Consider the following 12,788-nt stretch of genomic DNA (forward strand, 5'->3'; position numbering starts at 1 on the left):
CCAATACTTCAGAACACCCACAGATTAAAACAGCATGACGAACTGTTCTATGAAAATGTGACTCTGGGTGGCAAAGTTTCTGTTAAAGCACTGTTTGATAGTGGTTCCATGGCCTGCACCCTCAGCACCGATCTGATGTCACAGCTGTTACATCATGCAGTATTGCAGACCTCCACCTTGCAATCCACTGATGTTGTTCTGATTGGTTGTTGCAGTTCAAGAACAATTCCAACAGGTGTGTGTGATGTTGCAGTGGAGATGTATGGCTGCAAAGTTGCAGTGCCTATGCTGGTGGTTGCAGGACAAATTGAGGACTTTATTGTAGGCAGCAACCTTATGAGGTATTTTGTTAATCACCTGAAGGAAAAAGGGGATTTAGGGGAGACATGCAGCACGATTTTGAATGCTGAGGATACGTCTGATAAAAATGTGTTGAGCTTAATGTCGGAAGTGGTGGTTCCAGAGAATGTTGGTGATAAGATTGGAACTGTCAAGATAAAGGGAGCCATCACCTTGGAGCCTTTGACTGAGCACCTGGTTTGGGGCCGGCTGCAGCTAATAAATAGTGAGGAGGTGGTCAGTATTGTAGTGATAGAACCCATAGCAGCAAGGTCAAGGCCAAGATCAGTTATGGCTGGGAGAACAGTGGCATATCTGACCAGTGATGGGTGGCTCCCTGTAAAAGTGTTAAACCCCTTTGATAAGCCAACGACTCTAAAACGGAACATGAAGTTGGCTGATGTGTTTACCTGTGCTGGGGTGGAGAGCTTCAACCTTACTGGCTGCTACTTACAACAGAATATACAACTGCCGACTGACTCGGCACAGTGCAATGATGAACAGAGTCTAGTCACTGATATCTCTACCCTGCCAAATCATCCATCTTCACAGCAAGTGACAGGTGGCAGTAGCCCTTTGCATGCAGTGCTGCAAAATCTCGGGCTGTCTGATATTGATATCGACTCATGTGAAGTGTCAACAGCTAGCAAAGAGCATCTGGTCAACCTCATAGCCCAGTTTGACTCCATCTTCTCATGAGACAAGCTAGATTGCGGCAAAGCTAAAGGCTGTCTCCATCGGATTCGAATGGTGGATGACGAGCCGTTTCGGTTACCATGCCAACGTGTGCCACCAAGTCATTATGAAAAACTAAGACAGGTTCTGAATGAAATGGAAGAACGTGAAATAATTCGGAAGTCTTGCAGTGAGTTTGCATCACCATTGGTCTTAGTTTGGAAAAAGACTGGTGATTTACAAATTTGTAATGACTTTCGCTGGCTTAACGCTAGAACTATCAAAGATGCCCACCCACTTCCGCATCCAGCTGATGGATCTGACTTCAGGTTATTATAATGTGGAGGTGCATGAGCAAGATTGTAAGTACACAGCATTTACGTCGCCATTTGGGTTATACGAATATAATCGCATGCCACAAGGATTATGCAACAGTCCGGCAACCTTTATGAGGATGATGTTGGGCATTTTTGGAGATCAGAACTTCCTCAGTGTGCTGTGTTATCTTGACTATGTCCTGGTTTTTGCTCCCACAGAAGAAATGGCACTGCATCGCTTGCATATGGTTTTCCAGAGACTGCAGGCTCACAATCTCAAGTTGGCACCAAAGAAGTGCCACTTCCTGAGGCAGTCTGTGAAATTCCTGGGGCACATTATTAATGCTGAAGGGATGAGGTCAGACCCTGACAAAATAGCATCCATTACATCCCTTACGGAATCAGACCTCATTGAAGAAGGTTCAAGTGTTCCATCCCAACAGAAGGTTCGCTCGTTCCTAGGAATGGTGATGTTCTATCAACAATTCATTCAAAACTGCTCATCTATTGCAAGACCTTTGTTCCGGCTGACATCTGGGGATAAAGGTCCTCTGGGTCCGAGGAGAAGGCGCCAGCTGGCACGTGCAAAGCTTCGTGAGGAGGATTGGATGGATGAATACACGACAGCTTTCTGTGAGATGAAGCAGGCATTGTTGGATCGAGTATTGTCCCATCTAAACTTTGAGGAGCCCTTCCTTCTATGTGTTGATAGCCCTTCCTTCTATGTGTTGATGCTTCCAGCAGTGGCCTTGGTGCAGTGCTGTCTCAGGTTCCTGCTGGGGGTTCAACATCAAGGCCCATCGCCTTTGCCAGTAAGACACTCAGTCATGCACAGTACAAGTATCCTGCACATAGGCTGGAGTTCTTTGCATTGAAGTGGGCGGTGTGTGATAAGTTTCGTCATTAGTTGAGGGGTCATCCGTTTACAGTATGGACAGTTAATAACCCTGTGACTTACATACTGTCTAAGCCAAGATTGGATGCATGTGAGCAGAGGTGGACTGCAAAACTAGCACCCTTCCATTTTGACATAAAATACATTCCTGGTCCTAAGAATGTGGTTGCTGATGCACTGAGTAGGAAACCCTTTGTGCAGCCCAGTGCCTCCCAATGCTTAATAACAGTGCCATATCATGATCTTCTGGCTGAGGCAGAAGCAGTTGCCACGGGTGGGGTTCAGGAGGCATTTAGATGGACTGTTCACTCAGCCAAAAAGACCCCAGGTGATGGCCAGCCTATTATTTCTCAGTCCACAGCTGTTGTGCAGGCTGGGGGAATGACATCTTCTGAGGTGGGAGCTGTTTTCCAAGTTTTTAGAGACCATTAGTCCAAGGTGTGGCCACATGCTCTTCTCCTGCCTCAGTTCTCCCAGGCAGTGGTCACACCAGATCTATCTGATTCTGCAATCTTATCACAAGAAGAGCTAGGGAGGCGGCAGCGGTCTAATGATGCATTGTGTAGAGTGTTCTTCTATGTGGAAAGGGGCCGGAGACCGTCAAGGAGAGAACGAGCTAATGAAGCGGTTGATATTTCTGAAAACATGGACCAAGTTGACTGTGAAAAATGGTATACTGTATAGAGTCTCTAGGAATCCTGTAACAAAGGCTAAAACCTACCTGTATGTTGTTCCGCCGGCCCTGCGCTCTATTGTTCTGAAGGGGGTCCATGATGAAGCGCGTCACCAAGGCCGACGAAGAACCCTTTATCTTGCCCGGCAAAGATTTTACTGGCCTGGAATGGCTAAACAGGTGGCAGAGTATGTGCAGTGCTGCAAACGATGCGTTATTAGCAAGTCACCTGAGCTAGAGGCTAGAGCACCATTGGAGAACATCAGGACATCAGAGCCCCTTGAACTGGTTTGCATAGACTTTTGGTCAGCAGAGGACTCTGCAAACAAATCAGTGGATGTGCTTGTGGTCACTGACCACTTTACAAAGATGGCACATCCCTTTTTATCCAGTCTGCTAAAGCAGTGGCGCACCATCTGTGGCATAACTACTTTTGCATCTACGGCTTTCCTAAACGATTGCACTCTGATCAGGGAGCAAATTTTGAGAGTGCTGTTAAGTGCTGTTAAGTGTTGCTGGTATCCAGAAGTCCCACACAACTCCATATCACCCAATGGGGAATGGTTCCTGTGTGCGGATGAACCGCCCTTTGGGCAATATGATCCGTGCTTTACCCCCAAGAGCTAAGCAGAGGTGGCCTGATGTGCTGAAAGCCCTCACGTTTGCATATAACTGCACCGTCCATGAGACGACTGGTTATGCGCCATTTCTGTTAATGTTTGGCAGGGTACCGAGACTCCCAATTGATGTAATCTTTGGTTCAGTCATTGACCATCATGACATCGTGGATTATGATTGATATGTTCTGACATTAAGGAAAGACCTCAAGGAGGCTGTGGACATTGCACAAGAGGTGGCATGTAGACAATTGCAGCGCCACACAGATCTCTATAACCAGAAAGTTAGGGGTTCCCCTCTGGAGGTTGGTGACTACGTCCTTTTGGCCAACAAAAAGGGGTGTGGCAAAAGAAAACTTGCAGATCGCTGAGATAGTGTTGTCTATACAGTCATTGACAAGAATGACATGAGTCACACCTTTAAGCTGCAGAATGCTGCCACAGGGCAGTGGAAGGTTGTACACCGCAACCTGATTATGCCAGTGAACTTTCTCCCTCTCGGGGATGACTCTTTTCAGGATGAATGGGGTGTGTCTTCTGATTCTGGCTCGCTGATGGTTGATGGTGATGGAGAAGCTGTCTGCAACGTGTCTGTGGCATCTGCTGGGTACAGTATGAGAGCTTGGGTTTCTGACTTACCATCTGAGGTGTCTGACAAGTTGCTGAGGATGACTGAGGATGCTCAACTGGAAGGCCCTGTTATGGAGGTGCCATCCACTGCTGAACGTGACACAGAATGTTTGCCGTTGGTTGAGGTTGATGGCTAACCTGAAACCGTCGCTCCGACTGGTAACCAAACTGTTGTTGATGGGGTGGGCCGGACTCATGCTAGGTCAAGGGTGGGAAGGTTACTTAAAACTGTTTCTAGATTGATTGAGATGATGCATCAAAAGACAGAAATGGTTTCTGTCCTGTAGGGTGCTAGTTCCTTTTATTGTGTCTGAAATGGGAATTGGGGTTTCATAACTGTGGGGATGCTTATATGTTGATTTGTCTGTGTCAGTGTTACAACCCCACTCGGTCTAGGGGTAGGCGGAAGTAAACATTTGAACTAGGCGTTATTGGTTTTGTGAATTAAAGAGTAATTTATTGCTTTTCAGTTCAGTTTCTGTTATTTGTAACAAAATACAAACAAAAGAAGGGTACTTAACAAAGTACAAACTGTTTGAAAATAAAAAAGGGTTAAAACCCAAAATACACAGTAACCATAAATTTAACAAAATACACAATAATCAGTAATTCAACTGAAAATAATCCCCCAAAAGGAGGGACAAGCTAACTCAACAGTTTCTTAAATCAAAGAGTCCCAGCTAACAACAAGCAAACAAACAATTCAAGAGAAAGCTTAACAAGCTTTAAAGAGACTCCTCTGAGTCAAGTTGGAGTCAAGCTAACCATCAAACAGGTAAGCACACAAAATAGTCAAGCTGCCAACAAGCAGGTAAGCACACAGGCAAAGTCAATGTTTCAAAGTTTCAAAACACCCTGGTCAAAAGTGGCGAGCTGTTCAGTCCAAATCACAGCTGCCCTTAGTGGCAGGTGCAGAGAGTTTATATGGTGTGGTCTCTTCAGTGATTGGCGGCGAATCTGGAAGAATCAGGAAATGAATAGTCCACATGAGCTCCCTGAGACGTCCGGCAGGAGGAGTGAAGAGCGTCCAGGGAGATCCGAGTCCGTCAGGAACAACGAAGAAGAGAGTATCCAGCGAAGAAGAGATTAACCAGCGAAGGTCCAGTAGGAGGGTAGAAGAAGAAATCCGATCCCATCAGAAACAGCAGTACCAATAGGACGGAGGAAACTGGTGCTTTGCAGCGACATCGGCTGGCCAGTCTGTTGATGATGGTACAAAACAAAACACACACATACAGCCACCAGCCGTAACACCCCCCCTAAAAATATAAAATACAATGTTCATCCTACATCTATATAATAACAAACTCTTGTTTTTATAACTCCTGTCTTGATAAAGCATCAGCCAAGATGTTTGCTGAACCCTTCTTGTATCTAACGTCCAGATTAAAGTCTTGAATAATTAAAGCCCAACGCATGAGTCTTTGATTATGGTTGTACATACGTGCTAGTGGGTTATGGCCGGTGTAGACCACAATAGGAGAAGGACAGGATCCAAGGTATATCTCAAAGTGTTGTAAGGCCAAAAGCAGAGCCAAGGCTTCCTTCTCAATGATGGAATAGTTAAGCTGGCTTCTGTTAAGCTTCCTAGAAAAATAACAAATGGGATGATCAGCTCCATTTTTACCTTCCTATAGGAGGACAACACCAGCTCCCACTGCACTCGCATCAACCTCAAGTTTAAAGGGCCTTTCTGTATCAGGGGCAGAGAGTACAGGAGCATGACATAACAGATTTAATGCTATCAAAAGCGTGTTGACATTCTGGGGTCCATACAAAGTTGACTTTTGGACGTAATAGACCAGTTAGAGGATAAACAATAGTGGAAAATTTGCGACAGAAATTCCTATAGTAACTTGCCATACCGAGAAAACGGCGTAAAGCCTTTCTAGTGCAAGGCACAGGGAAGGAAGTAGTGGCAGAAACTTTTTATCTTAAAGGTCGCACTTGTCCTTGGCCTGCCTGTCTACCAAGATAGGTCACTGTGGCTTTCCCAAAGTCACATTTGGCGAGGTTTAAGGTCAAAGAAGCTTTAGCAAGGCCAGTGAACACTTGTTTTAAAACAGTTGTGTTCTGTCCAGGTAGAAGTATATACTACTCTATCATCCAAGTATTCACTGCAGTTAGACAAACCAGACAAAACAGTGTTTACTAGGTGTTGGAAGGTTGCAGGGGCATTACAACTCCCAAACGCCATCACATTGTACTGTAAAAATTGGTCTGGTGTAACAAAAACAGAAATATCAGAAGCTCTCTTTGTGAGGGGTACTTGCCAATATCCTTTTAATAAATCTAGTTTGCTTACATACTGAGCATTTCCCACATTATCTACACAGTCCTCAATGCGAGGAAGTGGATACGAGTCAGTAACTGTAACAGAATTTACCTTGCGGTAATCTGTAATGAAACGTGGTGTGCCATCGGGTTTCATTTCAAGCAAGCAGGGAGAACTCCAAGAACTAGAACTGTATTTTGCAAATCCATTTTGCAACATGTACCCTGTCTCACTGTTCATTAGAGCTCTTTTAACAGGATTTATTCTATAAGGATGCTGCTTAATGGGTTTAGCATTAGTTACATCAATGTCATGTTCAAGTACTGTAGTGCGTGTCGGTATATCATTGAATAGGCATGGGAAACTGCTTATTAGTGACAATACATCATCTTGCTGGGTCTCAGGCAAATGTGTAAGACAATTTGAAATCTCCTTCAGCATTTCAGAATTGGGCAAACGAGGACTTTGGTGAAAACTGGAGCGAAGAGTTAAACCATCTTCACCCGATTCAGAGCTAACATCATTTGTCACAATTATGGCTGAACTGCCACTGGCTTTTATTTTACTCTGGTCCGTAACTGGGTTAGTTGTTCGAATGTAGTATGGTTTTAGCATGTTTATGTGACACACTCTGGTTTTTCTCCTCCTTTCAAGTGTGTTTATCACATAATCAGTTTCACTCAGATTATCACTAACCTCATACAGACCTGAGAACTTGGCATCAAGAGCAGATCCAGGGACAGGCAGTAATGCCAAAACTTTGCCGCCAACCTGAAAGTGACGAAGAACAGCAGAATGATCATAACGCCTTTTCATTGATTTCTGAGAGTCACAAAGGAACTCTTGTGCAATTGCACGGGAAGAATGCAAACGCTCACGAAACTTACAAACATAATCCAAAATGTTCTCCTGAGCGGAAGTGTCAGAGTTCAAAAGTTTCTCTTTCAGAATTGTTAGTGGACTGCGAAGAGTATGACCGAACACTAGTTCTGCAGGGCTAAATCTTAATGATTCCTGAGTGGATTCTCTAGCTGCAAACAGTACCAAAGGGATGCTTTCATCCCAGCTTTTCTTATTCAAGGCAGTACTTCTTTAGCATAGACTTTAAAGTCTGATGCCAATGTTCTAAAGCTCCTTGAGATTCCGGATGATATGCACTAGAAACAGCATGTTTAATGTCTAGTTCTTTAAGAACCCGTCTAAAGAGTTTTGATTTGAAATTTGTACCTTGATCTGTCTGTACAATTCTAGGAAGACCAAATGTAGAAAAGAATCTGGTCATGGCTTTAAGGATTGAACTAGCAGTGATTTTATGGAGTGGAATGGCTTCAGGGTAGCGAGTGGAGGCGAACATTAAGGTAAATAAAACCTGATTACCAGATTTGGTTTGTGGTAAAGGACCCACACAATCCATAATGATGCGTTCAAATGGTTCTTTCACTGCAGGAATTGGATGGAGCAGAGCATTTAGTATGGTCTGGTTAGGCTTTCCAGCCATCTGACATAGGTGGCAACTGCGGCAGAATTTAACATTTGTTTTTAATCCAGGCCAGTAAAAGTGTTTTAAAATAAGTTGGTACGTTTTTGAAACACCTAAATGTCTGGACCATTTGCTTTCATGTGCTAATGATAAAATGTTCTGTCGATAACTAGAAGGAACCACAATCTGTAAAGCTATGTTCCAAACAGCACCAGGAAGCAGAACAGGACACCATTTACGCATTAAAATTCCATCATCCAGAAAGAAAGATACACCTTCCTTGGCTGCATCAGGACTTACTACACCTTCAAAATAGGGTTTTAACATTGGATCCGACCTTTGAGAAGTGCGCAGGTGAGCACGAATGATTGGCAATGCACTATCAGGGGTCTGTAATGCATCCCCACTGGTCAAATCTGGAACTGCAGAAGCCTCTGTAACCAAGTCAGGTTCCCCACCACCTGAGAACACTGACATAAACAAACTGTCAGACAAGTCAACATCATCAATTTTAGCCTTTTCCTTACATTTTTGTGCACGGGTTAGTACACCAGTTGGGTTCACTTTGGGAGATTACTTTTTATCTCTAGTTTCCAAGTTTTGTGGTACATCTAAAACCTCTAATGCAGGAGTTACCTTACAGCCAGCAATATCATTACCTAACAGTAATGCGACACCTTTGATAGGTAGTGCTGGGCAGACAGCAATAGGGAAAATTCCTGAGATTATTTTGGACTTTAAATGTACCAGATGTACAAGCCAAGGAACATAACCCATTTCTACGCCCTGTAGAATTGCACTATATCCACATGATGACTGATCAGAAAACGGTAATGTGTCAGCTAAAATAATGGACTGAGAACCTCCAGTATCACGCAGAATGCGAATAGAACACTGATCTTCGGGCTGTCCAGTGAGTGAAAATAGTGCATCTGACACAAAAGGGTTGAAGCAAGGATCTGGTGTGCAGTCAACTTCAGCTCTTACAATGTTTGTTTTTCTCTTAATGAGTCCTACACCTTTCGGTTGGGACTGAACAGAGGTTTGTGTTTTTCGTTTTAAGGCTAAACAGTTAGCAATGATATGCCCTGTTTTATGACAATAAAAACACTCTCTGTCTTCCTTCAGTTACATGGGCTTGACTTTGCCACACGTCTTAACAACAGAAGTTTTGTTTGGGTTGGACTGAAAAACTGTTTTGTGGGTAAGCACATACTCATCAGCAAGGACAGCAGCAGTAGACAAAGACTCTACTTTCTGTTCATTCAAATGCATGGCGATGCATTCAGGCAAACAGGTCTTAAACTCTTCTAACAAAATCAACTCTTTTAAGCTGAGAAAGTTTGAGACTTTACAGGAAGAACACCATCTGTCAAAAAGAGTTCCCTTTTCCCTAGTGAACTCAACATAGGTTTGACTGGGATTTTTCTTAAAAGACCTACATTTTTGTTGGTAAGCCTCGGGGACAAGTTCATAGGCTTTTAAGATGGCAGTCTTTACCTTTTCAAAATCTAGGGTGTCAGCAAGAGGGAGAGTTGCAACAACCTCTTGAGCTTTTCCATATAGTTTGCATTGCAACAGAAGTGACCAGGCTTCAGGAGGCCACTGCAAAGCTTGTGCTATCTTTTCAAAAGCTGAGAAGTAACAATCTACTTCCACTTCTCGGAATTCAGGCACTAGAGCAACATACTTTGTAATATCAAAAGGTCTAATTTGAGATGAAGTAGTGGAATAACCAACAGAAGTGGAGTTTACTGCAAAAGCAGGAACATTAATTCTAGTCTGAGATTAAGGTCTAACTGACGTATTATTATAGCCATTTCTGCTTCAATTTCCAACCTTTTTATTTCTAGTTGGAACTGCCTTTGCTGTGCCTTCTCTTGGGCCTCAAGGTGCAGTCTAGCGAGTCGGACTTTAAGCCGAGCATCAGCTTTTGACCCAGGCGAACTACTGGCGTCAGAGGGGGGATTAAACCGAGGGAGTGTGTAAGGAGTCTTAATCCCCACACCCACCACAGCATCCACATCTGGAGAGACTGCTGGAGGTTTTCCCAAAACCTTCTTACCACCTTCATCAGAAGAAAGGGCCACGGACTGAGCTACAGCAGCAGACGTCAAAGCAGGTTGAGCCACAGAACTCACAGGTATCTCAGAAAATACAAGAACTCCTTGTTCTACCAATTTCTCCACTACAAGATTCCTTAGTTCCTTCTTAAGGTGCTGTTTAGGATAAGAAATGCAGAAATGTGCTGCAATTTGTGCCAAATCATCCTTTCGACATGACTCTAGTAATTCAAGAGAGGGACTTTCCAAAAACTGTTTTAAGTCGAACTGTGCCATACTAAAATTTTGCACAAGTGGCAACAGGGGCCTACCAAGAACTTATCACTTTCTAAACTGACAAAGACAAAGTTTACATTTTCAGTCGCAGGATTCATTTAAAGATATCCCGGACGAGCCCCCATTAAATGTTACGACCCCACTCGGTCTAGGGGTAGAGGGAAGTAAACATTTGAACCAGGTGTTATTGGTTTTGTGAATGAAAGAGTAATTTATTGCTTTTCAGTTCAGTTTCTGTTATTTGTAACACAATACAAACAAAAGGAGGGTACTTAACAAAGTACAAACTGAAAATAAAAAAGGGGTAAAACCCAAAATACACAATAACCATAAATTTAACAAAATACACAACAATCAGTAATTCAACTGAAAATAATCCCCCAAAAGGAGGGACAAGCTAACTCAACAGTTTCTTAAATCAAAGAGTCCCAGTTAACAACAAGCAACGAAACAATTTAAGAGAAAGCTTAACAAGCTTTAAAGAGACTCCTCTGAGTCAAGTTGGAGTCAAGCTAACCATCAAGCAGGTAAGCACACAAAATAGTCAAGCTGCCCAACAAGCAGGTAAGCACACAGGCAAAGTCAATGTTTCAAAGTTTCAAAACACCCTGGTCAAAAGTGGCGGGCTGTTCAGTCCAAATCACAGCTACCCTTAGTGGCAGGTGAAATATGTAATGGGCATATTTTTTTTTTTGCTTCCCTCATGCGTGATGAAGGGGTCTGCCATCTTCTTCTTATGCTGATTCTTTTGAGAATAGTCCTCTGACTGGAATTTCTTTGTAACCGTACTGTCTGGGATTGCTGAGCTGATTTATCACATTTTAATAGCTGTGAATGAGCAATTAGGAATGGTCTTTGTTTGTGTTTTTGTTCTCTGTTCTTTTCCGGGTTGCTTTTTTTGGCTGCAAGTGGAATTCAGCAGGGGGAATGTAACAGTGGTTAAATTGTAAAATTCCACCTGCTTTATGTATAAGTGCAATGGGGAAATAGCGCCCCCCCCCCCAATCCATAAAACATGTCTTTATGAATTTACACACATTGAGTGTGCTGGGTGCATACTGGATGTGTACTTGACCAATTTTTGTACTTTCAGTTTGTTTAATGTAGAAGGACACTCTGCATGCTAAAGCTAAACGCTAACATGAAGCTCTGTTGTAGTGTGCTGTGCGAAGCTGAAGCCGATTGCACTGATACGAACCCGTTATGTTCTCATGCAGGTACACCATTTATTATTATATTCTTTATTGTGCAATGTAAATTTTGTTTTAGTAATCTGGCTAGTCTGTGAAAGTTGCACCAGAGTGTGCTGTGCGAAGCTGAAGCCGATTGCACTGATACGAACCCATTATGTTCTCACGCAGGAAATAAAATACCTGATCGACCAGAAACTCCATTTCTTCCTTTACAAAAAATAACAACGCAGAGTCAATGGGTTATTTGGTCTGCTCTGAGACTTTGGAGTGCAGCAAGAATCGGTTACACTCAGTCGATGAGTATTCGACCGTCGGATTGTAGTCACTGTGGATACAAGTTTGAAGAGTTATGCCGTCTTGCCTGCAAGGAGACATTCACCCATGTTGCCTCTCCTGTCCAACGTCGGCTGAGAGTCATGTTGATAGAGAGCAAGTGGAAGTGGGGAAAGTGGAATAAGCCTCCTTAAGCAACTTAGAAACACAACCTCATAACCCTCACAGAAGAGGTGCGAGGTGTTGGGTTTGGAGGCTGTTTGCACAACGCTCTGGCAACTCCAGCATCCTTGCCACCGAGTTGGACATCTGCACTGCGGTGGCGGAGGGGTGTTGTTGAGCCACAGGCCGCTTCCTGGAGCCCTAAATGGCGATCGCTGCCCCACCCCTTATCTGTTTGCCGTCAGAAGCACTCAAAAAGAGTTATGACTTCTGCCCCTGTTGTTTTCCAGGTGATGCTTTAGTTCATTCTTTAAATTAAGTTCTTTAAATATTCTTGTATTCTCTTCATTATGCATTTTAGTTTATGTTCTGTTACATCTGTATGAGCTTCCTTTGGTTAGATTGTTTCCTTGCATCTCTGTTCAGCTCATTTATGTTTTTTCCCCACTCCTTGCCACAATCAACTTGTAAATCAGTTTCATTCAGTTCACCTGCACCATGCCAATCAGTCACACAGTTTCACCTGTATATATATATATATATATATACATATACAGGTGAAACTGTGTGACTGATTGGCATGGTGCAATCAGAACAAATTCCTCTGTTCTGTTTGCTCCTGACTAGTTTATACTGTTTATTCATGCTATGCCAAGCCTGCCCATGTCAAACCTGCCCAAGCCATGCCATGCCTGCTCACGTTTTTTGAATGTCACCTCATGCCAGGATGTATGTTTCTTTTGTATTAAATATTTTCTACTCACCACGCTGTCAGTCTGCACCTGGGTCCTACTCCGGAAGAAACCACAGTCTTGACAACAGGCTTTTATTTTTAAGTTTAACATTTAACATGACTCAAGTAACATTTTGTTTGTTAGACCAGAGAAGCCCTCCAAATAAGCTGAATTGTCATATATCTT

The 12,788-nt window shown here is 43.2% G+C and overlaps 1 long non-coding RNA gene across 1 annotated transcript; it reads right to left on the reverse strand.

Annotated features, from left to right (window-relative positions):
* Nucleotides 1-4,790: 4,790 nt before the first annotated feature.
* Nucleotides 4,791-7,444, reverse strand: LOC124871968. The gene is made up of 3 exons (XR_007039173.1): nucleotides 7,129-7,444; nucleotides 5,591-5,733; nucleotides 4,791-5,346 (listed from the first exon to the last, which is right to left on the reverse strand). It is a non-coding gene; the product is annotated as an uncharacterized LOC124871968 (long non-coding RNA).
* Nucleotides 7,445-12,788: the final 5,344 nt, after the last annotated feature.

This window comes from Girardinichthys multiradiatus, chromosome 7 (assembly GCF_021462225.1).
Source record: "Girardinichthys multiradiatus isolate DD_20200921_A chromosome 7, DD_fGirMul_XY1, whole genome shotgun sequence".
NCBI classification, from domain to species: Eukaryota; Metazoa; Chordata; class Actinopteri; order Cyprinodontiformes; family Goodeidae; genus Girardinichthys; species Girardinichthys multiradiatus.